Source organism: Artibeus jamaicensis, unplaced genomic scaffold, assembly GCF_021234435.1.
Source record: "Artibeus jamaicensis isolate MK-2021 breed Jamaican fruit bat unplaced genomic scaffold, CSHL_Jam_final scaffold_474, whole genome shotgun sequence".
NCBI classification, from domain to species: Eukaryota; Metazoa; Chordata; class Mammalia; order Chiroptera; family Phyllostomidae; genus Artibeus; species Artibeus jamaicensis.
The window spans coordinates 2,922,258-2,948,141 of record NW_026522046.1 but is presented as its reverse complement, the minus strand read 5'-3'; the positions used below and the strand labels follow the sequence as shown (position 1 = coordinate 2,948,141).

At 44.8% G+C, this 25,884-nt stretch overlaps 1 protein-coding gene across 13 annotated transcripts in view; it reads left to right on the top strand.

The window, feature by feature from the left end:
- LPP (LIM domain containing preferred translocation partner in lipoma) overlaps positions 1–25,884 on the top strand; it is a 628,850-nt gene that overhangs the window by 49,764 nt on the left and 553,202 nt on the right. For 9 of the 13 annotated variants that reach the window (XM_037131738.2, XM_037131739.2, XM_037131740.2 and 6 more), the window contains exon 3: positions 12,948–13,072. The exons of 1 other annotated variant lie outside the window; for it this stretch is intronic. The gene's annotated coding sequence lies outside the window, so the exon portion shown is untranslated. Of the gene's footprint in view, positions 1–1,097; positions 1,335–1,991; positions 2,095–2,374; positions 2,498–12,947; positions 13,073–25,884 lie in introns of those variants that run through there. 3 more of the 13 variants (XM_037131744.2, XM_037131742.2, XM_053657670.1) reach the window with 3 other exon arrangements.

Sequence of the window (25,884 nt, the reverse complement as noted above, 5' to 3'; positions counted from 1 at the left end):
TTACAGCACACAGTCGGGCGGTTTGGGGCAGCTACCCAACTGTAGGTAGGACAATGTGAGCTCTAAGAGTGGAACTGATTTGTCCCAGACTTTAAGGAGTGATTCATCTGGGCTTAGAGCTTGGGTCCCCTTACTCCCTGACTGGTGCTATTTGTTGCTAGAAGATTCTCTGTGGATGAGAACAAGCAACTTCCTGGTGTGGGCCCAAGGGCCAGGAAGTGGACGATAACTCTAAACTGGCTCATCTGACCTATGAAAGCCTTTACAGCCACTAGTAGAACAAGATCACACTAAGAAATAGAACCACAGGGAAGCCAAGATATGGCTCCCCTTCTCTGAGCCAACCCCTCTGTACCCATACTGCCATTTCCCCTAGCATTTCATCTCTCTCTCTCCTTTCTCCTTTTCTAAATTAGTCTGGACTTATTTTAGACCAGATTCATTCCTGACTGACTTCACCGGTCCAATTTAGTCATTGAGCACTACTCAGGAACTTAAGATTGAAATTAATCTTACAAATTAAATTGGGCATTCCACCCTCCTATTTCCCCCACTCCCACCCCCACCCAGTGTTCTCTGGGAGTCTGGTTTTATTCTGGGTTTTCCTGCCTGGTGTCTGTCCTATGAAGAACTCATGCAAAACTAAGTTTTTAGGAGGAATCTCTGCCCAAGGGAGTTGGGAATTGAGGTGTAAGAGTAGGGACCGTTTTAGGACTCATCTGTCATTAAAATAAGTGCACACTGGATTCTGGGTGACCTCTATAGATGAATCCCCCCAAATAGCTCCCCTTACCCTGAGTTAATAGGTTGACTTCATACATGTAGTTACATTCTGGATGACCTCATTCCTAAGGTGAACTTAGAGCTTTTCAGACCAGTCCCTTCCTTGTTTGGGCGGGGCAGCCTGTGGAACAGTTCAGACTCTACTTCTTTGGGGGTTAATCATTTACTCCCTGTAAGGAATTCTGTCTTAAGTGGGGCATTTCTTCAAGTGCCAGAGGACAGAAGGGTGATTTTTCTGACATCCTCCAGCCTGCTTCCCCATATATGGAAATGTTTACCCACCACACTGATCTATTGGAAGAGAAGGAGGTGACTCAGGGTTTAGGAGAAGCAGGATTTGAATTCTTGTTTCCAGAAACAAAGTCGTGCATGCCCCCCCGCCTGCATCCCTCCCCTCCATTCCTTTGCCCCTAGTTCTGGAAGCTGAGGAGAGAATGTCTCAGTGCTCTTTCCCTCTGGCCTTGCGATCACCTCCTTGCAGTGGGACTCGGGGCGTGTGAGAGGGAGTGAGAGCCAGCGGAGGGCCAGCTGCCTGTGGGGCCTGACGTTGCGTGAGTACTTCATTATTGCCAGGGCGAATGGCATTTCTGCTCCCAGACCCTGAGTTTGCAGCCCTGACAGCTGGTAGCCCTGCCGGTGATGGGGCTTATTGCTGGGAGCACTGGTGCTTTAACTGGGGGTGTGGACAGCTGCTTTCCCAGGGAATTATTTTTCATAGTAGGACTTAGAGCCAGGCTCTGTGAGGAAACATGCTATTTGTGTGCAGAAAAATTAGATATTTTCTCTCACCTGAGGCCTAACTTGAACTGGATGGAAAGATAATTTGGGAGTGATGAAGTCTGATTGCTAGGGCTAAGGCAACAAGACAGAAGGGATGTTTGGGGTTGCTTGGGCAGGGATAGTTTTAGCTTGAAAGACAGAGCTATGGTTGGACTTAAGAGTATGCAGAATGTTGCTAAATAGCATTTGCATACCATCCGCAGTTGGGTAAACACCTGGTAGGCAGGACATCTGTGTCTTTTTGATGGACTGTCGGAGGTGGAAGGACACTTAGACATTATTCAGTTGACCTATCTCATTTTACAGCATGACAGTGGGTAGTGGAGGCCCAGGGAGCCCGGCGAACTTGCCTTGCAGGTACATGGCTAATTAGGTGGGATTAGTACACAGATCTTCTCACTCTGTGTTCCTTCTTCCTTCCACTGCAGAAGAGCTGTTCCTTCAGGCAAAGGCAGAAAACATGCCCATTTTGCAGATGAGGAAATTGGGACTCAGAGATGCCAGAGTTGCCCACATTTCCTGATCTTCTTGGTGAGAAATCGAGAACTAGAACCACATCCTCCCAGTTCAGACCTCTTTCAGTCATGTTACATGGGCTTAGCTGTCTGAATTTGTTTTTTAAAATTTTATTTTTCCTCCCTTCTTTGGTTTCTACTTACCTTTTCCTGTTTTTGATCACGTGAATGTTGTTTGACTGTGAGCTGCTATCTTCTGATCTGCTTTGCTGCCTGTGTCTTTTCCTTTTCTGAAAAGGGGATGATGGCTTGTCCGAAAGGCAGGACTGACGAGTGAAACCCTGTATTTAGGTTTTATCCGAGGCAGTGGAGACTGTGAATGGGCCTTGAAAGAAATTGAGCAGGTCTGTCCATCTAAGCCCCTGCCACTCTTCTTGAAGCCGTAAGAATTCTGGAGTATTTCTCCCTCCCATTCAAAGGTGAGCTCTGATTCTGAGTAGATTTCACACACACACACACACACACACACACACACACACACACACACACTTCTTTTTTAGCCTTTTTGATGCAGTGCCAACATCTGACAGAGACCAAGAAGGCACCACTCTAGTACAGTCCACCAGATGCCATAATGAGTAACTCTTTGTGGTCAGTTCAGTTTCTGATCAACTTGGGGGGTCACTTACTCCAATACAGGGAAGATGATGAGGCTGCATTTTGGTGAAGCACTTTGATGCCAGTGGCATTGGGTGGCAGACTTTAGTAGAGTAGAGAAAGTACTCGAAAACCTGTGTTTGTTCTGGTCATTGTTGAAGAGAAGGGGTGCTGCTCTGAAGCCCTGGGGAGAGGCTGTATGCAACCTGTCCTCTCCTCCATGGGACCTGTGGCTGGGAGGGGCTCGGAGGCCTTGCTCATTCATGGGAGGAGGCTTCCTGGAGTCATGAGGGCTTGGGATGTTTTTCTGCTGTGCTGCTGATGGACAGGGGCACTAAGAGTTTAGGGTTGGTGGCACCAGTGTGAACGCTATTCCTATTAATAAGGAGAACTGATGTAAATTGATTACTTCCTGGTACCAAGCGTGGTGCTAGGCGCTAGACCTAAATCACGGAGTCACTACTACAGCTACCCATAAATACATACTATTTTTTAAAAATTTGACTTTTACTTTTGGTAAAATACACATCAGGCGGCACTTACCATCTCAGTAGGGTGTACAGCTCAGTGGGGTTTACTACTCTCTTATGTACAACCAGTCTCCAGAGCACTTCTCATCTTGCAGAACTGAGACTCTACCCATTTAAGCATTAACTCCTCACCCTCTCCTTTCTCCAGCCTAGTCCACCAGTCCACTAGTCCACCTTCTCTCTCCCTGGGTTTGACTGTTCTGGGGATCTCACGTAAGTGCGATCACATAGTGTTGGGCCTTCAGTGACTGGCTCGTTTCACTTAGAATAATGTCCTCCAGGTTCCTCCTGTTGTAGCCCGTGTCAGAATTCCCTTCCTTTTTAAGGAAGGATAATATTCTCTTGTATATACGTAGCCCATTTTTTTTACCCTTTTAGGGATTGTTTTTTTAACCTCCATTTTATAAAGGAAGAACCTGAGGCGTTGAGGCCACTAGTCACATGGTCAGTAGCGGAGCTGGGCTTTGAACCCAGCGGTGTGACTTCAGAGGGCATGTGATCAGGAGTAAGCAGATCCTGAGTTGTAACTGACAGGAGTGTGAAAAACCAGTGCATTTCTCGACTGGATAGTGGCACTTCTTTTCACAAGTTGTGGTGACATTTCAATAGCCAAGTGTTCTAAAGGGATGTCCGCAGGTATTTTCCTGTTTTGTTTTCACTTATGCGGATCTCAGGGCCAAATGTGAAGCCCGTTTGTAACAAAGAATATAGGACTTATGGCTCCTATTTTTTGTAATCCCTTTCTTCACCTTATTTTTCCATGTCCCCTCCCCCCAGTTTTTTTCATTTTTAAAAAAGGTCGCGAATGATGTGCATCTTTTGTCAGGCACTTTAAGTCCTTCCTGGAACAAGGCGGCATATATAAATCAGTGACATGGTATCAGATGTTTTCGTTGTTATGTCTAAGGAACAGCTGGTCTGTGGACAGAGATTGAAGATGAGAGTTTCTGACCTGGCTCTGCTGCTCAGTCAGTGTTTATTTTATTGTATTTTTTAAAAATTCTCACCTGATGACATTTTTCATTGCTTTTTAGAGAGAGGAAGGGAGACAGAAAAACATCTATGTAAGAAACATTGATTGATTGTGCCCAGACCAGGATGGTACATGTCCGGACAGGGATTGAACCCTCAATGTAGGCGTGTGCCCTGACTGCGAATCCAACCTGCAGTCTTGCGATTATGGGACAATGCCCAGCCAACTGGACCACCTCAGCCAGAGCTCACTCAGTGTTTAACTCTGGTGATGATGCACGCTCCTTTCTGAGTCTTGATTTTCCCACCTGGAAGATGGGCTTGTTGGTGATGGAGGCGAACACTTCTTTGCTGAATCCTGTGCTAGGCGCAATACATGATTTATCACTTTTAAATCTCCCGGCTCTCCCACTAGCCAGGTGCTGTTATTTCCATTTTACCTGAGAAAGCAAAGCCTAGAGAAGGGGGGAAATTTGCCCAAACTCTTACAGCTCCTGAGTCCCAGCATTAGTGACCCATGTCCTACTCTGGAGCCCAGGGGTTAGCCACGGTTCTGGGCTACTTACCCTTCAGCAGTCTGTAAGGTTTCTTTCATCAGGGGCATGTATTAGTCTAATTTTATTAAATCTTTATTGGGTTCCCACTCGTGTGCCTTGTACTGTTCTGGGCGCTGATCCAGCACTGGGTTTAGAGTGAAGAAAAAGACACAGGCAAGAATGATCCCTTGCAGCTTGCATTCCAGTCGGGGTATGCGGAGGAGGGAGATAGTAAATGAACACATAGACAGGAGAGAATGATTAACACTTCAGAGGATTCGCTCTGACTGAGTGAATGGAGGAAGGGCTCTGGGAGGTGATTGTTTAAGCTGAAATCTGAATGACAAGAAGGCAGTCATGTAACAGTCAGGAGAAGAGCATTGCACATAGACGGCACGGTCCATGCAAGGGTGTGGAGTGAGAATAGGTTTGCGTTTGGGGAACAGAAGGAGCCCACTGTGCTGGAAGGCCATGGGCTCCAGGGGAAAGAGCCTGAGACACGAGTGGGGAGGGCTGGGTGGTGTTCTTAAGCTAGAGTGGAGGTGGGGCCCTGAGTCTAAGTGTGATGGGAAGCATCTGAGTTACGTTTCACTAGCATCGTTCTGGCTTCCGTGGGGGGTGGGAAATAGATTGCAAGGAGGGGACAAGAGTAGAAGCAAGAAGGTTAGGAGGAGACTCTTGCAATCATCCAGGTGGTAGGTGATGGTTATTTTGATTAGGGCAGTACAAGTGGGGCCAGAGAGCAGTGGATGGGTTCATGACATGTATTGGAGGGGTTGTGTATGCTACCAAATGCCAAGTGCAGTATTCTTCAGAGAGTGTCAGGCTCAATGGGCGGGATGCTGGGAGACCCTGGCACAGGTGAAAACAGGTATAGTGGGTGGGTGGGGCACAGATTGCAGCTGATCTGGACTAAGGAGTCTGTGTGCTCCCTGGTTTGGTTTCTAACCTTGAGCTTCTGGCCAATGAATGGAGGGCAGTGGCTTCCTGCCTCTGACTTCCTGGCTAAGAGATGCTGGAATGCCCCCAAATAAGCCCTGTAGAACAAGCCGCTTCCTTTGCTTTCCCTGGGTATTTGTATAAAGCATTCTTTCCCACCAAGAATACAGAACATTCAGAGCGATGTTGACTTTATGGGCCATATTTAACTTAGTGTTTTTCCTTGATGTGTTGTCTGTTCTTGTAGAGATTCTTGCCTCCAGTAAGCTCCCTGGTGAGGAGGCTTCATTTAACCATCCTGCCCTGTAAGGTGGCTCTGGAAGGCTTAGTGGGAGTCCAGAAAGAGCTGGGGTTTCAAAGCCTCACCTCCACTGGAACTCTGGGCCAAAGGCACTTCGCAGCCCTCTTCTTTCATTTACATGTGAATTTACCCTTGCTGGCCCTTGCTGGCTTCCTGCAATTCCCTTTAATGTGCTAGGTAGGCTTTCCAGTAAATGCTCCACCTTTCAGGGGATAAAACGGTTTCAGAGAAGTTCGGGGATTTAGTCCATGTAAGGTAGTGCTAGCAGATAACCTCATGCCCCCGGGGGGTCTCGTGATCTTGTATACACTCTGCCCAAGCCTGGCGATGCGCAGAGATCAGAAATAAAATCATCAGAGATTCACTCCTGAGGATTCTTTGGACATTCTGCTTCAAACGTTTGCAGTCTATAGATACCAGCGTGGTTTTTTTTTAAGATTCTTTAATATCATCTCTTAAATACAGTGTTTTGTTTTTCGCTCCTTCGATTTTCTCTAAAATTTTTCCTCCATTCATTTAGTCAACAAACATTTATTGAGTTCTTACTGTATTCCAGGCATTGTTCTAGGTGCTGGGGATTGATTCAAAGATAATTTGGAGGCATTTGGAAGGGGAGTGGATAATTACAGCACAGTGAGATAAGTGCTATAATAGAGGGATATATGAAGAGCTAGAAATAGCACTACGAATAACATCAACGAACAAATTGCCTTCTTTTTTCCTTTTGGATTATTCCCTGTTGTATATTGCCCAAAGTGGGATTACTGGGTCATTTAAAAGATGAAAACAATTTGGCACAAAAAGATGTAATGACTTGCCTGGGGAATACAGCTCAATTTTCAACAGGGGGAAAAATTGTTGACAACTCCAGATTTAGCTACTTCACCAGGAGGATTAGGCAGTTTTTCTGCTACCCCTATTAACACGGTGGCTTACAGGGGGGCGCCTATTCTGCACACATCAGCCTGCGTGTAGAAACACATATCCTTATATTTGATCTCACAAGTAAATTGTTAATTCCCACAAGGACCTAGCCATGTACGTATGATTGTTTCCACTTTACAAATGAGGAAATTGTGCCTTTGTGAAAAGGAAATGGCTTGCTCAGGATTGAAGAGTTAATTTGTGAAGAATCCAAGAATCAAGTGCAGGTCTTTTGATGCTGTGACTCCCGCCTGTTCTTTATGCTCTGGTCACCAACTAGGGGCACTTCTGCTCCAGCTAGGGCCTGGGATTCATTTAATGACCTATAGGCACTCTTCTCAAGAAGATCAGGATGTATGAACTAGATATAGAAGTCCTAACTCCCCAAGTCATTGCCAAAGAACAGTGTCCCTCTGTACTTTGACCTGAAAGGACCTGAAGGCCTACTATTCTTGATTTTGGCCCAGGTTCTGAAAGGTCAATACATAGCCTTAGCACTGGAGCCTGGAATCCCAAGTGAAGGAGAACCCATGCCACACTTCTACTTGGAAATATTCATTATTTTCCTAGTATATTCAGCTGCATATCCCTGACTATAAGTTTGTTTATTTTTTTCATTTACAACATTTTTCTGGTATTTTTGGCATTAAAAAAAACCTCCTTCCCCTGGAACCCAGGCCCCATCATAACCGGATGGCAATCTGTGCCTGTCGTGAACTTCCTTGAAGTTTCTGCTCCTTCATCCCTAAGTCAGCCCCATTTTCAGCCATTCCTCACCCTGCATTTTCTCACCTTCATGCTTTAGCTCATGCTGTTCCTTTAGCCTGAGAGGACCTCCTCCATTTTATCTTCCTGTTGCCCTTAATAAACCTCTGCACAGATGACACTTTCTGAAAGAAGTATTCCCTGCTCATCTGCTCCCCGCCACCCATGCGCCCCACCACTTACACTCCCCTCCACTAGAAGCGATCTCTCCGTTCTCTCTTCTGCCAACTCACTTCACAAGTGGGCTCTGAGGAAATGGGGAATCTGTTGTGCTTATGAGCATAGGATCTGGATTCAAAGTTTGGCTGTAATACTTCCTAGTTGTGACGTCTATCAGGGTAGTTAACCTAATTGAGCCCAAGTTTCCTCATCTGTCAAATGGGTATAAGTAATCACACCAAGTCATAGGGGTATGAAGAGGATTTGTACTGTCACCTGCTCTTCTAAGGCACTTGCCATCTCCTACTATGTTGGTATCTTATCTCCTTCCAGATGGGAAGCTCCCTCAGGGCAGGAAGGGAGTCACATCTTGCCAGTGTCTTTGACATAGGGGACCTGCTACCAAGGCTCCTTGAAGGGAAGGGATTCCGTACAACTTAACTGGTGACATCAGGGCAGGCCCATTGCTAGTTGAAGGTTCCAGTCACATGGTGCCAGGCTTGGCTGGGAGCTCTGAGTTGTGGAGTGTTGGGCACACACAGTACATGCTGGACAGGCCTCTGGCTCCTGCTTCTTCATTGATGGAAAGAGGCTAGAGCCTGGGTGCAGCCCATTCTTCTGATTTACTAAGTGGGCACTGCTGGCATTTCCCTGAAGTAGAGCAGGAATCCTGCTTGGAACATGACACTTAGTTTCCTTCCTGGGTCTTCCACGGCTGAGACCTCCAGACTGGAGGAAAGGGTATCCATGGAGTTGTGGGTTTGGAATAACTCTGAGAGCTACCTACTCTTCTGACTTCTCTGTGGGTGGGGCCCTTCAGAGGAAGCTGTCCTTTAGACATTGTTACCAGTTGCTATGCTTGAAACCTGACTGTGGAAAGGCAATTCAGGTCTTACAAGGATAGTGCTACCATTTCACTTTCTCTTGAGTCATTTCTCAAAGTGCCGTACCCACGAGTCTCAGGATCCAAGTGTTTTAGCCTGGTGCACAGGGTCTCCATGTCCTGGCCACAGCGTTCCTTTCCAGCCTCACATCCTACTGCATCTCTCCACATGCTCTGCTGCTGGCCTCATGGCATTGGTCACTTTCCCCCAGAATACCCTGAACTCATTCTTCTCAAGGCCTTAGCACATCATGTTCCCTGGGCCTATTTCCTCCCCCTCATATGTGGAATCCTCTTGGGTGTTCAGGCTCAGTTTAGAAGTCATCTGCAGGGCTCTTCCAGACCCTGGGAGCAACATGGCATGCATTTATTGTGGTTTGAACTCTTTTCTTTCTGTGTTGTGTATTGGAGCATGTCTCTAGTGAGACTATGAGCTCTTTGAGAGCTCAAGGTGTGCCTGAGTAAGTACCTACACCTGCTAGGTCCAGACACTATGCCCTACTAAGGACAGGAGGTGCTAGCAGGTTTCTGCTTTGTGCACCGCTGAATACGGGGCACATGACATCCTGTTAGCTAACAGTTGCATCTGAAGGGTGTTCAGAGGCGCACACTAGGGTTTTCAGTGATTTGTTTGATCCTGAGTGCAGCCATTTGAGTTCTTTCTTTGAATTGGTCTGATATCATCTCATTGCTAACTTTTCTCAAGTCTGTTTCCCATATACCCAGCAGATGTCTGCTTTGAGCCAGGACTCTGAGCTTATTTCTCTTAAGAACATAACAGGAAGGTGGAATTCAAGAAGTATCTATTTGCTTCTAGTGTGAACATCTTTTTTTTAAGTTTGAACATTCGACCTTTATTTTTTTTATCTCAAAGCCTCTTGAAATGTGAAAATAGCAGAAGAGGTTTTTAATGGGTATATCTCTGCCTCTAGCAGAATAGCTGTCCACAGTACAGTTATAAGTGCAGAGTAATAAAACCTATGTCTTGGAGCTTGATTTAGAAGACCAGGGTTCAAGTCCTGACTTTGCCACTTCCTAGCCCTGAAACCTTGCCTAACCTCCCCGACCCTCAGTGTCTTTAATGGATAATTGGGAAATCTTTCTCATAGGGCTAATGGAAAGGTTAAATGAGGTTTTGGACATTAAATTGGTATTTTTACTGCTGTGTGGTTCATATACTGCATCTGAAAGCCATTTTTAAACAGGAGTTCCAAAAATGTTTGCCTTTGAAGGAAATGCTTGGATGTTTTAAGTTTTCGTGCACATGTTTTATTTTGTTTTCTTGAATGACAAAATTAGTGAATTTATAGTCAGGGTACTTACAGCATCTAACAGACTTAGGGAATGTTCATGGCTTATAAGACTCAGGTGTAGTCTCTGTAATTAGCTTTGAGACTCTATAGAAACCCTGGCAGTCAAGGGGTGAACCTTAATTAATGCAGACTTTCTGCTGCGCATGCTGGGCATGGAATCCCAGGGCATGATTATGTACTCCCCTGATGAGTAGGTGGGATTAGCCCCATCTTGCAGATAGGAAGCTTGAGCTCAGAAAGGGTAAATAACTTACAGAAGTCCAATATCAAGCCATTAACTTCATCCTATATCCACGATGGCCTCCAGAAAGCCTTTCTATTTATATAAGTGACAAGACCTTCCTTTACTTTGTTGATCCTTTATCCTCAGGTTCCGGGGCAGGACCTCTTTCCAGACTAGATAAGGCAGTGGGACTCTGCAGTCTTGAAGCCTCAGAACTTGATTAATGAACCTAGATGAGTGACTGGACTTCTCTTGCCAAGAATCTGCTCATTTCAGACTTCTTTGACTGTACTCATTAGCCTTTACTTCCTTTTTCTCCCTTTGGGGACATATTTGCCTTTGCCCATCTCTGCTTTTGAGGTCAGGAATGTGTTTGAAGAAGACTTTGTATTTTCTTCCAAAAATTATGGCTGAAAAATTCATTGAGTATTTCCAATCATCTCCTCCAACCACGTGGTGGTAGGAAGAGGAGGCACAGGGCCGGGAGTTCATGGTCTTGACACTGACCAATGAGAGGATGTGGAGTCATCCCTTCCTCTCCCCGATGGGGTGCCACTGTCTTCATCTGTGAAAAATGACAGCACTACGAGAGGACTCCTAAGATTTAAAAATTTTGCATGTTTTATGGTGTCAAAACCATCAGTGTTGCTGAGGTGCATAATTATGCAGCTGTTTCTCTGATACTTTTCAATCTTTAGATTTAATCTATTCAACAATGTATAATTTTTTAAAGGGAAGCTTTTATAGACACTTCTGAAATATAAGAGTGGTAGGGGGGATAAATGGATGTTAAAAAATAGAAAACAACCAATTAAATAGTATATAGCATTTAATTCTCCTTGGAAACTCACTGCGAAATTGAGGAGCACTTTTAACAACTGGTAATTTAAATTGCATTTGAACTATGCTAATGGTTTGTTTGCATGGGAACTTCAATCATTTCACAGTGGTTCTTTAGCAAAGCTGCTTGTTCTCTTTATGGAGAAGAAGAAAAACTATTAAAAGAGAAGCTGACTATGGAAAAGGGAGACCACTCTCCTTCGTGCTGGGAGGGAAGCTGGCAAGTGAGAGGTTGCACTGGGGCCAAGGTGGAGAGCCTGGCCCTTCTCCGATAGCCCTGGTGGCTGGACTTGTATCCTCTCTGCGAGGAGAAGCTCAGGTTCTCTGGGCCTTGAGGGAGGGGGCTGCCATTTGTTTTCTGTGTGATTGCACCGTCCACAGGTCCAGTGCTGCAAATACCTTGTTCCTTAGCAAATTTGAAATTTGAAATTATGCCTTTCTCTCATTTCAGTGGAATGGCTTTGAAACATCTTTTTAAAAAAGATTTTATTTATTTATTATTAGTGAGGAGGGAAAGGAGGGAGAAAAAGAGGGAGAGGAATATCAACATGAGAGAGAAACATTGATCTGTTGCTTCTCCCACAGGCCCCCAACCTGGGATCTGGCCTGCAACCCAGGCTTTTGCCCTGACTAGGAATCGAACCAGTGACCTTTTGCTTTGAGGGATGATGCCCAACCAACTGAGCCACACTGGCTAGAGCAGCTTTGAGAATTCTAATGTCCTTGAAAATCACTAGGTTCTCAGGAAACCGTGATTTCTCAGGGGACCCACTGCTTTGCTGTGTTCATCTTGATTATGCTCCATTTTTCTACTGTAATTTCCTTTTGCTATCTGGCTGGACTCTGAGAACTTTGAAGGAAGTGTTTTGAGACCTGGGTGTGGAACTTGGTGTTTTGCTCCAAAGGCGATTGTTTGACCAAAGAAAAGTGTCTCTGCCCAATGAGTCCCCTTATCCTCTGTCAAAGTGGTGACAGCTGGGTCCAGAGGAGCAAGCGCTGGACTGGAGCCCTGGATTGCCTGCCACTCGTGGTGGGCTGCTGCAGTGGCCACCTCCCTACTCTAGCCCCAGCTTCTCCTCTTGTCAAGTGGAAGTGTTGAGGTGGGTTGTTTTTTAAGATCCTTCCCAACTTTGATCTTATATGGATATTTGAAGACTGAGTGAGAAAATATATGGGAAATAATTGTATGATTGATTTAATAATATTTAAAATGACAACAGTGAAAATAGGAGTAGTCATTTTTTCTCTTATGTGGATTTCTCCTGAATATAAAACAAGACACATTCAAAACAGCCAGCTGCTTTGGCATCTGTGTATGTTGGAATATATATTGCATCATCTTTAGTAAATTAGTAATAGCTATTAATTAAATGAAACCTGTAATGAGGACTTACTGGGAAGTGTCAAGATTGTCTGGCTCTCTACTCTCATTGGCTCTTACTTTTCAGGCAAGGGAATCAAGGTTCAGAGGGCCCGCTGGTTCCTACAGTTAGAAATTTGTCTCCGAACTCATATTCCTTGTACCTTTTTATTTGTTTAGTTCAGATTTTGCTCTTAATTTTTTTTCTTGCCTAAAATGCATCTAACCTATCTACCTCTTTATCTCTGATATTACCATGGAGCTGCCTCCTGGGAGAGCCGAGGATGAACACGGGTAACTGGCATCCTCTGTCCACACCATTCTGAGACAAATTAGTGAGAGAAATGTGCCAGGAGCTGACTGGGGGCTTAAGAGGAATAGAGGTGAGCTGCAGGATTTGTGGGGTTCAAGCTTGGCATCATTGTCAGTATGGTCTAGTCAGCGAGTTCATGAACCTGGGGCGTTCTAGAGGTGGCGAGATCCTGGAGATTCATGAACAACCTCCTTCTCCCATTTCCCACCCACAGGTTGGATCACTGAGGCTCAGAAGCAGAACTGAGGACGGAATCCACTCACCTGATTCTCGATTTAGGGCTGTTTTCATTGTTCTACTGGGCACTCGTTGGAGGGGAAGATACTGTTTCCTCAATTGGTGAGTCCTATGCAGAAAAGAAAGCATTGTTTTTATAGTCATCATTCATGTTTTAAAAACCAGTGGTTTTCAATGAAGGAAAGCATGGCGCTAATCACAAGCTTGGACTGAGTAGAGAAGGACCAAAATGTTCTTTCTTTTTTTCTTAAGTTAATTTCATTGGCAGTGGATGAAATATAATAATGCTAATAAAATGTGTGGCAAAGAAAAGGCAGGACTCAGCTCTTGGAAGTTGTCTTGAAGAGAGAATGGGAGAAAATTTGGAGTATTGATGATTTCCGGTTGCCAATAATGGTATTCCTTCTATCTTTCTCCTTTGGCATGAAGGGAAGTGTTCTTGAAATTGAAGACCAAAATGAAAATGTCAGTGAACAGTCTAATGGACATTTGCGAGGAAAAAAAGTAATATTATTGAGCGACTCTTGTTTGCCCCTGTACAAGATGCTTCTCTGATTTCATTTTATTTTCACAACAATCCCTTGAGGTGGAGGAGGCTAACTTTGCTTATGCAAAGGGTTGAGTATGTGTCTTAAAGGACCTGTGAGAGCTTCACTGGGATCTGAATTTGAACCCTGTTGTACATTCAGAAAGGGAAATGGTGACCAGGTAAGGCAAGCTTCACCTGTGTTTCAGAATTCCTCTGTGTTTAGAGGGTCGAATGGAACATCGAGGTCTAGAAAAGAGGGGTGGTAAAAAGAATCAATGGTGTGGGCTACCTTGGGCTGGGAGGAGACTTGAGGGAAATGGCTGGAGGATTCTGGGAAAGGCTCCTGTTTAGAATTCTGGATCTGTGGCCTCCATCCCAAGGGCCAGTCTATCCATGCCGCAAGCACCAGCTTTGTACTGAATAAAATATATGCCTTGGCCTGTTTATGCTGCAGATTTCCAAAACAAAGCAGATGCTGTTGTGATTGATAAACCCTGACTTCATTTAAAAGTGTGGCTCAGTTTACAGTTACACTCTGTTACCCTTTCTTCTCTTCATCAGAGCACCTTAAAAGAATATGGGCAGCCTGTTAAAATTTCAAATGTGGTCTCGAAAGCTTTGCCCTAGGCATACACTTTAAGCGTCACTTGTGCATCTTTGTTACCTGTTCTACCTCCTAAATTTTTTTCGCTGTTTGAAATTAAATTGTGATGAATATAAAGGTTTACATTTAGGTTTAAAAAAAAAAGCCTAGTGTGTAGTGACAGTATGGAAGAGAGTTCCTGCACAGGAGTGAGGAAAGATGTGGGACTCTTCGTTTTTTGTAAGCTAATTAGGAGCCAACAGTGGATTTTGTCTACTGAAACTCTTAGGCAGCCTCAGGCACATTAAACAGAGATGTTACAGACAACACAGTGGGTGGGGGGCCCACTGGAAACCAGCGGGTCAGAGGTAATGTGGGCATCAGGCCCAGTTTGAACACGGCTCGGCCATGTTTCTCCCAGACTCCTTGCTCTCCCTCTTCCGTGTGGTGGCTTCATTGTTGGGGTGTCTCACTTTGTGGTCATGAGATGGCTGTTTGCTGCCGCCTGGGCTATAGGTCTCTTCCTTGCCATTTGGGGAAAGAGAGTCCTGTTTGCCATATCCCCATAGACTCGGGTAACGGGCACTTCTGTACCAGTCACTGAGGCCACAAGGAAGACACTCTGCTAACTTGAGTGTGTGAACCAGGGCTCTGCTGGATTTTGAAACCTCCCCACCCCCACCTCATGGCATCTACACAGTGGAGAAGTGGTGGTCCCTCAAAAGAATATCTGGGTACTGGGAGGACAGAGAGAGAACTAAAGCTAAAAGCTTTAGGGACTATAAACATTTTAACTGTCCTGTCAGAGCTTCCCTACGTGTCAGATTTTAGTCCTCATCTCATCCTCTAAAAGGGACTTGAGCCAGCCAGACTCTCCACACAAGGGTGCTAAGAGGACCGGAAATGATTTCCCACCAGGATCTATCTCAGGAATGGGATCCTAGAGGGGGCGGGAGGCAGGGCACATGCTTTTATGGCCTTTGAGATGACAAAACCCCGTCAGAAGAGGGACAGCATCTCATGTTCATGAATGTTCCCCCCGAGTCTAGTAGAATCTCTGGCACGTGGTAGGTGCACAGTGCATTTTTGTGGAGAAAAGAAAAAATCCAAGGGTAGCATATGTCCCTTTCCCTGAGGGCGTTCATTGGGCACTGGCCAGTTCTCTGTTGCAGCATTTTAGGAATTCTAGCACAGATGAGTGAAGAAATGACTGGGCAGAGAAAGAGGCTTTTGGGACCAATATGGCTTATGAAGTTTGTGAGTTCATAAAAACGCAGCAAGTATGGCGGGATGAGTATCAGAAGGTTTTACAGTTATTACAATAGACTTGCATCCCTAAAAGAACCAGATCTCTCTGCCTTCATTTCCCCAGTCATTGCCCTGTCTACCTCTCATGTTGGTTTGGAGCCCACAGGTCAATAGATGACAACCTGTGTTGCAAACTGTGAAGTGTGGGGCATACCTGGTAGGTTATTATAGTTGTTTCATTCTTTACCGTAGAGACTCAGCCTGAATATAGAGAAAACTACGATCTCCTGTGCAGTCCTCAGTGCCCTGCCTGATGCAGGGCTCAGTGTCTGTCATTTCTCCTAACTCTGCACCCCCCTCCCCCCCCAGGATTGGGTGGGTGCTGATTCGTACTCAGTCTTGGAAAGGATCTAGAAGGAATCTTGCTTAATGATGGTGATTGAAGTTGATGTGAAACAGTATTATTATTACTTTTCATATTTGTTTTTGCTCTAAACTAGTGATTTGCAACCTTTTAAATTTCATGGCACATGCAAACTGACTAGTACAATTCTGTGGCACACCAAAAATAGATTTTTTGCCAATCCGACAAAAACATGTGGCACATGTGTGTGCTGCAGCCACCAATTGAGAATCACTGCCCTGGACAGGAGGAGGTGGACAGAGGTAGATGGAGACGAAGTGTCAGTGCTGGAGAAATCCCCTAGGAGCTGCAGTCTGGCCCCTTGGCTCTTGCTTTGTTTGATTAGCTAATCATACCTTTTGCTCCAGGCATGGCTGGCCCAGCGGGAGTCAGGAAGGAAATTATTTCCCTCTGTTGATACTAGTGTACAATTGTTGATGGTAGCCAAGGGCTTTCAGTTTTAATATTTCCTCTTTGGTTCTCAGAAGAATCAGTTATTAGTCTGCGCCGGAAGCAAGCATGGGTCACTTCCACTTGACTTTCACAGGTGAATGTCTTGGCTCCCTACGATGACATGGTCAGGTGGTTTTTGGGCATGTGTGACCATCTGCTTAGTCAGCTTTTGCTGCCTCTCTGTTATTGCTTCAAAAATTACACTTGCTGGGTCTGAGCAGCAAGACCCATCAGCCTCCGGAGGCTCTGTTGTTCTTCTGCAACCTGGGGGGTCCTGTATGAGGTGTTTGCTCTCCATGGTAGTAAAAAGAACTGTCTCTCTCTTTCCCTTTCTGGCACTCTACCTCCTAATTTCACTTTCTTCTATTTCCTGACCTGAGCACAGTGGAGATACTTTGATCTTGGGGAGGGCCTGGGGAGGTCAGAGGAATTCTCGGGTTTTCCCTCATTGGATTGCCATGCAGTAGAAGGGGTCTGAGGCTGAACGGATCTGGAGCCTCCGAGTCCTCTGTAGATTGCTGTCAAGCCTCTAACCCTGGTTCACAGCAACAAGCTTGATCTCTGCCCTGATTGCAGTGTTTGTCTGGAAATCAGTGAACTGCCGGATCTTAAGGATACCATGGTGAATTAGGCACAGTCCCTGACTTTGAGATGTTTACGGTCTAGTTAGAGAGAAAGACATATACATGAAAATGAAATATAACTTAGAAAAGTATTGTTTACAATGCACCTACATTAATGACCATGATTGTTCTAGGCCTCATGTTAGGTGCTTGGGAAATCAAGGGAAGCAATTTATAGCCTCATATCTCATGGGGCTTAGATGAAAGGTTGGAGAGCGGAAAGAATTGGGAACATTGGGAAAGGTTTCCAGGAGGAGATTTGACCTCACAACTTCTCAGTGAGCCTTGCAGTCTTGTGACACAAGCCTAGGGGGTCAGTAGGTTGGATCTCTGGCCAGAGTTTGGCTCACAAGGGCTGGATCATTTCTAAGGGTGGATTTACCTGATAGCAGAATACAGCTGGGCAAGTAAGGAGTCTGTCATCTTGCATGTTCATTCTGATCGATGTAACTGTAGTGGGAAGTGTCATGTTGACTTTGAACTGCACTGGCATTTCCATGGTCATCTCTGTGTGGCCAGAGAATGCCCGAGTATATGTCACCAAACTAGAAGATGACTCTGCGTTCTGGGGCACAGAGGTTCCGTTTGAGAGTTTCCAGTAGTGAATCTTTCAGAGTCTACTTCCCAGGCCTCATGAAAAGGGGTCGGGTTGGTAGGGCCCATTAAAAGGATCTCAGACTTAGATGCTATCTTCATTATCTGTGGCTGCATAACAAACTGCCGTAAATTTAGCACCTTAAGACAAAAACCATTTATTATCTCACAGTTTCTGTGAGTCAGGAATCGGGAGCAGCTTAGACGGGTGCCTGACAGTCTCTTTCGAGGTTGCAGTCTGGGTGTCTGCTAGACCTGCAATCTCCTTAGAAGGCTCTGTGAGGAAGAGCGGGGGGCTTATACCAAACTCACTCACAGGACTGTGGGCAGGATTCAGTTACTCACTGGTTGTTGGGCTCAGGGCCTCAGCTGCTGACTGTTGGCTGAAGGCCACCTTCAGTTTCTTGCCAGGTGGGCCTCTCCACAGGGCAGCTTACAGCATGGCCCCGGCCTCCCTCAGAGCGGGGAGTGAGGGAGGCAAGCCAAAGCCTTTTGCGACCTAATCCTGGAAGTGACACATTGTTCCCTCTGCCTCATTCTATTTGCTAGAAGCAAGTCTCTAAATCTAGCCCACACTCAGAGAGAGGGATTGCACAAGAGCATGAAAGCTAGGGGTGGATTTCTACGGGGCCAGCTTCGGAACTGCCTAGGTTACATGTCATGCGCTATGGTGTAGGAGTTACATGGGGCCACAGAATAGACTCAGAGCACTTCTGTGAATCAGTTTCACTCGAAGACTTTGGGGGTTAAACTCCATTTAAAATCTCAATATAGCCTTTGATATATAATAGTATAGAGTACAAAATTGGCATAGTTTTTTCAGAGGAAAAATACAGATTTTCAATTAATGCTATGTCGCCATACCTCTTTATTTTTAGCCTCTTTAGTTTTGGGTGGCAATGTCTGAATGTTCTTACTTGAGCTTTTTACTGTTCAGGTGAGACACCAAGATCCAGAGAGGGGACAGACTCTTCCAGGGCCACAGAGCATTGGCAGCCATGGGAACGGCCATCTTAAGCCTCCCCCGACTCTGGCTCAGTGCTTCCCTCCTCCCTCTCCACACAGTCTATGTGTCATAATCAGCCTGTGGAACTTCTAGGCATGTTTTCTCTGCTTTCTGCAACCTCCCTTCTGTCTCACACACTCACCAGAGAAAGTCAGGTCAAACTTTTGCAGTCCTGAGCCTTCATCTTGTCCCTTTAGGCAAATTTCAGGGTCCACGTATCCAGTTGGTCCTGAAAAGTTGCATAAATCAGTATTCCTTGGCTCAGACAGTGTGTCTCTGTAGTTATGAATAACATTTGTATTAAGAACATTGAGCCAATACACAACATTACTGGGAGACTGACAGGATCAGACAGAAAACTACAGCCAATACCTTCTGTCTGGCAGAAAGTTCTTTTCCAGAACATCCATCTCTTCCCCCGACCAAAACAGGCTTTTTATAAAACCAAGCTTGGCAGTACATTTGATAGAAGATGACAGGTTCCCTTAGAGTCCACCTTAACATTCCTAAGGAAAAAAAAAACCATCAATGGAAATGGAAGACTTAAAATAATGGTCAAGCTCATTAGTAGCCCTCCTGCCAAAATAAGGCAAAACAGCTTTGGTTATTGAGACAGTCGCTGGCCAGAATGTTACTGCTATTCCCCATTCATGGCCCCTTTCAACTCTCAGTGTTTTTTATACTTTTAGTGCTTTCAAGGTGTTTCTTATTATTTGTATTTATGAAAAGTTTTAAGCAGGAAACTGTTTTTGTTGGATGAAGGTAACAAGGTAAAGCAAAATTTGGAGTAGGGAGACTATGGTGCATTAACTGCATCATTTTACTGAAGTCGCTTACTTTTTCAACTGGTTTTTATACCTGAAAAAAGTGAGACGAGTAGCAATTACCTGACAGTTTCTTTTATGCTCACAAAGCAGCACGATGTTTATAGTTTCTGAGTTTGGTACTCAGTACACAGTCGGCACCTGTGAAACGTTAGTTTCCGATGTCCTTCGTGGTCTGCACCTGCTGAACATCACCCTCAGTCTGTCGTCAGGCCATTATCTCAAAGCCCCTGCTTTGTACTGTCCCCCTGGCTTGGACCAGACCTGCAGCATTTGCATAGGTCGCCCTGATTCCCTGTTTTCCTGAATAACAAAGAGCCTTAGCTTTTGTAGTTTTACTTCCAACATGCGAATGTAGACATCGTGATATGCTCACATTTCCTGGTATTTGGAAATATAGTAGTTCTGAGAACAAGATATTCACATGCGATGTTTCATGGGGACAGCCTCATGGGGATCTCTACTTGAAATGTCAGCGTTGGCTTTCCTGACAAAATCTTCTGTCTGGGCTGCCGGGCGAGCCCCACCCAGCTGCCATCAGCCTCCTCCTCTTTTGTAAATGGAAGCTTCTCTGGGACCTCCCAGCACTGACCCTCTCTGGCTCTCCTTTGGACTTCTTCAGGATGACATCACCTCACTCTCCTTCAGTGACAACTGGCTTGAGTTATATCAGTTATTTTAAAATGATCTAATATTTTCCTCTTAAATCTAGGGTCCTGGCTCATTCTATGATTAAGCTAGTGATTTATTTATAATACGGTACAAGATGGCTGCAGCCACTCAATGATGTAATCTAAGAATGACATGAAAACAAAATAGGCTTTTACATAATGAAAGTGTTCCTGTAATGCAGTTTATAGTGAGACTTTTTTCCTCCATTGAGAATGGAGATATGTTCTTTATTTATCCTCCACTTTTCTTTTCCCATTTATGAGTCTTAAGGCCTTTACATCACTTATAAAATCAACCTTTAAAACACAACAAAGACTTGGGGTGACTCTTCTAATCTTGTCTTGCTGTCATCTTCGTTCCCCCTTCCCCTGCCTTCATCCATGGCCTCTGTTATGGCTACTGCCCTGCTCAACAGCGCAAGGGTCCTCACCATTCCTTCACTTATGCTGTTCCTTCTGCTGGAAATGCTCCCCCAATCCTGGGTTTTCTTCTGCTAAAGATAGGTACAGAGCACTCGTTCTACAGACAGCAAACTTCTTCAGGACAGCTCAAATGCTCCTCTTCCTGCAAGCCTTTCTGAAGCTTCTGCCTCTGCATAGAAACCCTTTATCTGTACTACTTACAACTTAATACAATAGCAAGCTCCCCTTCCCCACTCCAAGAAATAGTCACAGAACATCAGCAATAGAGGAAGAGAAGTGACTTTGGAGAACAGAGGCAAGGGCCTTTGTAGGTCTGGTTTTGCCCCCACCCTGGCATGTGAGGAGGATATAGCCAATCTTTGAGCTTCAGATTTCTTTATCTGAAGAATGAGTGACTTGGATTTCATTTCATGTGGCCATACAGTGTATTGATAGTGGCTCCTTGAGGGTCTGTGTTGAGAAGGAGCCTGAAGCCGTCTCCTGAAGGAGTAGGAAAGAGCCTATGGTCATTTAGCAACGTCTGTAATGGCTGTAGGTGGAGACGGGGGTGGGGGAAGGGAGGTGGGGAGGCATACAAGAGGTCTCTTGGCTATTTTTGGATTAGATATTTAGTGATCATTTTTTGTTTTACTTTTTGGGATTCTTTGGTTTGCCAACTTGAACTTTCTTGTGCAAGGTCACACAGCAGTAGTGACTAGAACCTATTCTCAGGTATAGAGGTGGTTAAAAACCCCATATTCTAATCTCACATTTATCTGTACAGGGTGGCTGGGGAGTTGAGAACCTGGGATAAACAGTACCAGAGGGATCATTGTTTTTTTGAATGAACAGGGCTCCCAAAATTCTGTGTGTTTTTGAGGTAGAGTGGGGTTAGGAGATGCCTTTCACCTCTTTGTCTTCTTTGCTTCCAACGAGTTATAATGTTTGCACTGTTTTGATTTATGTCAAAGATGGAATTTTAAGGTCAAGGTCACAAAGTTACTTGACTTTGCCAGGGTTTTACTGGGTTAGGGCTCATGGAGTTAACCCATGAATCCTTTGGACTCTCTGCACTCCTCCCTCAACCCCAGACGAAGTGCTTAGTTCTTAGCAGAATGCTAAATTACTTGAGCAATTTAAGTTGCTAGATCAGCTGCAAAAAAAAAAAAAAAAGCCTGGAATAGCGGGAGAGACAGAGGAGAGAGAGGAAGAGAGTGGTTTGGGATGGCTGATAACACTGGAACCCAGAGCCTCTGAGTGATAAAAAAAGAAACTGGAAGTGGTTAGAGTAGAGAAGAGAGAAAGTGGAGGGAGAAGGCAGGAGCAGGGCAGGACTCTGCTGTGGGAGGGGGCCCAGACTCTGTCTCTGCAGGTATTTATTTAGGTAGAGGCTGATGCTGATGGGTCCTTTGTAGAGGCAATAAGAAGTTGGGCTACTTGTCCTTTAAGGTCAGTTCTGTCTGGACAGTCTGGAATTTTCAGAAGGCACATTTTGTATGCATTTAAATAATTTCTTTTTTGAAATGAAGGCTTTGTGATGAAAGTGACTCTTCATTTCTCCATAGTGTTGGCACACATAAATGCTGACTTATCTTGGGCAATCTTTTGTCCCATTTAGCATTATTGATGAAGGGAAGGAGGCTAGCTAAGGATCTCTTAGTAATTTTTTGTACTGAATGTATTTTTGAGGATGATTTCTGTGCTTTTTAAAAAGATACTTCCAAAGAATTCTGTTTTGTTGGTCTCCCTTTGTCTATCCCTTCCCATTATACTGTCAACAGCTTGCTTTTTCATACTATCAGGGTGCTTTGTGTATATACCAAGGAGTGTTCATGTCACTGTGCCCTGCTATAGAAGCAGATTCTTAAGCTTCCTTTTCCACTAGATTGTGGAAGCTTCGTAAGAGCATGAATCCTGTCTTATTTTATAAGAGGACCTTTGGTGCTTAGTGTAGTGATTTACAAATGATAATGATGACTCATTAACTTCACAACTGTTTATTGAGTGTCTACTCTGTGCTAGACACTCTTCCAGGCCCTGGGAATAGAACCATGAACAAAATTAAGTAAACCTATTTGACAGTTAACCTACAAACTAAGGAGCAAATATATAATTTAGGTTGTAATCTATTTTCAGAAGAACGGTGAAGCAGGTTAAAGGCAGAGAGGGTAGGGAGATTTAAATTCATTGGTCTGAGAAGGTCTTACTGGTGAGAGTGTACTTGAGGCAGTGAACCTGACATAAGAGAGGAGGAAATGTTTTAGGCTGAGAGCAAGTTATTGCAAAGGCCCTGAGGCAGGGGCATGCTGGGTACCTTCCAGAAAAGTGAGGGGCTACTTTGGTTAGAGTGTAGTGATCAAGGAGAAGAGTTTAGGAGAGAAGGTTACCCATGCTCATGCAAATAGTTGGAGCAGCAAATGTTTGTTGAGCACCCATTGAAAGTGCTCAGAAAAAAACATTGCCTTTGGGATTTAAAGAATTCCCAGAAATCTAACAAAAGGATGACATAAGGTATTTCTGGTTTTCAGCTTTAAGATACAGGGACAGTGGACAGGGAGCTGGGGCAGTATGGTGGGCAGCTCAGAGCGGGTCCAGTTGTGGAGGGTACTGGTTCCCCTTGTGTCACCTCCCTTGGTGGAGGACTCTCTGACTCTCTGCTCCTGAGATGCACACACCTGCAGGGGGGCTGGGGCCCTGCGTGCAGATGGGCAATTGCACGCCTAATCACCCATTAAGGCACCCACTTATTTGTTTTCCACATGCAAATGTGGGTTTTTTGCAGATGGATTTAATATATTTGTTGCTTCCCCATTTTATTTAAAACAAAACACACAACCACGACCAAGCATGTCAGTTGAGGGTAAATAGAAACAAGAGTGTTTGCTATTCCTGCTGATGACACGGCTGAAAGGGATCCTAGGCAAATCAGTCTTTTCTGTTGTCAGTTTTATTTTTACTTTATGTTAGGCCTCCTTAACATCTTAACGGTTTTAAAGAAGGATGCGGTATTACTTAATATTTTTCTAAATCATTTTCTCAATATTTCAGGCTCCATATTTTTACTGTGTGGTTTCCACTTTAACCTTTTTAGTTTCTGAACTTCTGGCCCATTGTAAAAACAAAAGGAGGGGGCAGCCTCATGGAATCTCCAAAGGCCATGGGCAGGTGGTGCCTGCAACTTCTTTAGCTTGGAAATAAACAAATAAACAAGCACAAATTAGAACCATTTGCTCCTATTGATGTGCTATTATTATTTATTATACAAGATCATGCAAAAAGTCACTTCCATTTATCTGGGACCCTGTAGGTGAACACCAGTATGAGATGAGGGCTTTGGGAACTGCTTGCTTTTCTACTTCTAATGAAATTTCAGAGCTTTAGAGTGGGGTGTCAGAATTGGCAGATACTTCGGCATTTATTCTGGGCCCAACACTACATTTTATGGTTAGGGAAAGTGAGGCTCAGAGACGTAAAATGACTGATTCAAGGTCTCCGAGTATATGAGGTAGCCATCGGACTTGAGCAATGGGGACCCTGGCAGATGACCTCCTGGGCCTGGGGTGATGTGGAGGCTGCTGGAATGCACAGAGAATCTCGTTTCAAGGTGAGGTCTATGTGTAAGTGCTGTCTGTGTATCTCATTTTAATCTCATAGACTGATGTAAAAATCTTTTTGTGTCAAATCTCAAGCAGAGAAGCAGTGATGGGGAATGTGGATAGGGATTGCTTGCAGCTTGCCTTCCAAGGTGGTGGACTGGAAAGGGCAAGCGTGCATATTTGTGTGTGTGTGTGAGAGAGAGAGAGAGAGAGAGGGAGAGAGAGGGAGAGAGAGAGAGAGGGAGAGAGAGAGAGGGAGAGAGAGAGGGAGAGAGAGAGGGAGAGAGAGGGAGAGGGAGAGAGAGAGGGAGAGAGAGAGAGAGAGGGAGAGAGAGAGAGAGAGGGAGAGAGAGAGAGGGAGAGAGAGAGAGGGAGAGAGAGAGGGAGAGAGAGAGGGAGAGAGAGAGGGAGAGAGAGAGAGAGGGGGAGAGAGAGAGAGGGAGAGAGAGACAGAGGGAGAGAGAGAGAGAGGGAGAGGAGATGAACAATCTAAGAAGGAGACGGGCAGACCACTTGGCAGCAGGAACTTCATAATTAGAGAATTTCTGAGCCAGTAGGAAGTCTACAACTTATTGAATTGACTGCTTTACTTTGTAGAAAAAGAAATTGATGTCCAGAATGATTAAGAGCCTAGCCCCAAATCATTCAACTTTGAGTAGTTAGAAATTTTAGCCCAGTAACATCCTTGGAAAGAAACATGCATTTGGAAAATACCAGTTATCACTATCAGATGGTATGCACTGGTTGGCCGGCAGGGCTGCTCGGGGGAGAGGGACGTGTCTACCTTCTTTGGAGTGTCTTCCTCAGACCTGGGTTTGGCCGGAGGAGCATGGCAAGGGCTTTTCTGTCCTTGTAGACATGCCAGATGTGTCATCAGACATCAAATGAACACTTAGCCAGCGACCCCAATGGCTAGCTTACAGACGATGCTCTGAAAAGTCAGATTTGGAGATCAAAGCCAGTTAAGTAACATATTGTGAATCTCTTATGTATCCTTAAATGTAGAACCTTTTCACTTTTAAGTGTAATGTGTTAAAATGCTGGATGATGGGCTATGTATACTAAGCCCAAGATTATATTTTGGGGGATAGCCTGAGAACAGGAAGGTCTGTATATACGAAAAGGGCAAACTTTCATGAGGATCATGTTGGTAGAGGGTTACAGTTCTGGGTCATGGCCATATGAATAACAAATGACCTTGGGACAGCCTAGCCTTGATTTCCGAGGCCTCTCGGAGCAGGGGGTGCAGAGGGAGGAAGGGAGGAAAGGAGTATCGATGTAGCATGAATTCGACTGGCTGTGCCTGCTGTCTGTGCAGGGGCCTCTCTGTCGATGGGGGCCCTGGAGTGCATGCTGTCTGTTCCTCCTGCTGATGCTGGGGGGCTGGGTATAAGTGCCCCCCACAGGGTGCCTGACAATCTCAGACACCAAGCGCAGCCTCTGTGTCCCTGTCAGACACAGCCTGTGACGTGACTCCTAACAAATCCCCCATGTTTTCTCCTCCTTTGCTGCCAACTTTACCCACCTTCCCTCTGAAAGAAGAAATTCATCAAAATGCTCTGAAGGTTGATTTCTGTTGATTTTTTTTTGTATTTTGTAATGAGTTTGTTTTCCTGTTTATATAAGTAATTAATTTACTTAAAAAAAAAGTACTATCCTTCTCCCCTTGGACCTCTAGCTTTCTAGTCTGCACAATCTATTTTTGAAGAATCTTTAGGGAGTTATTGAATTTGTTGGAACTGCTACTGTTCCAGAAGCAATTCAGATGACGGAATCCCACATTTAACTTGCTTTTCTAGCAACAATTTATTTTTCCTTTAGCTTCAAGGAGTAGCAGTGGGTGATAGGGTATTCTGAAAAGAAGAAAAGTGTGCCAAATGACTTGCTGATTTCCAGCTAGGCATGTGGAAAAAAGGTTTTTATTTCAGTGACCTCTCTGCTCATTGGAAAACTCCGGGCTGGTGGATTTCATGAGACTATGA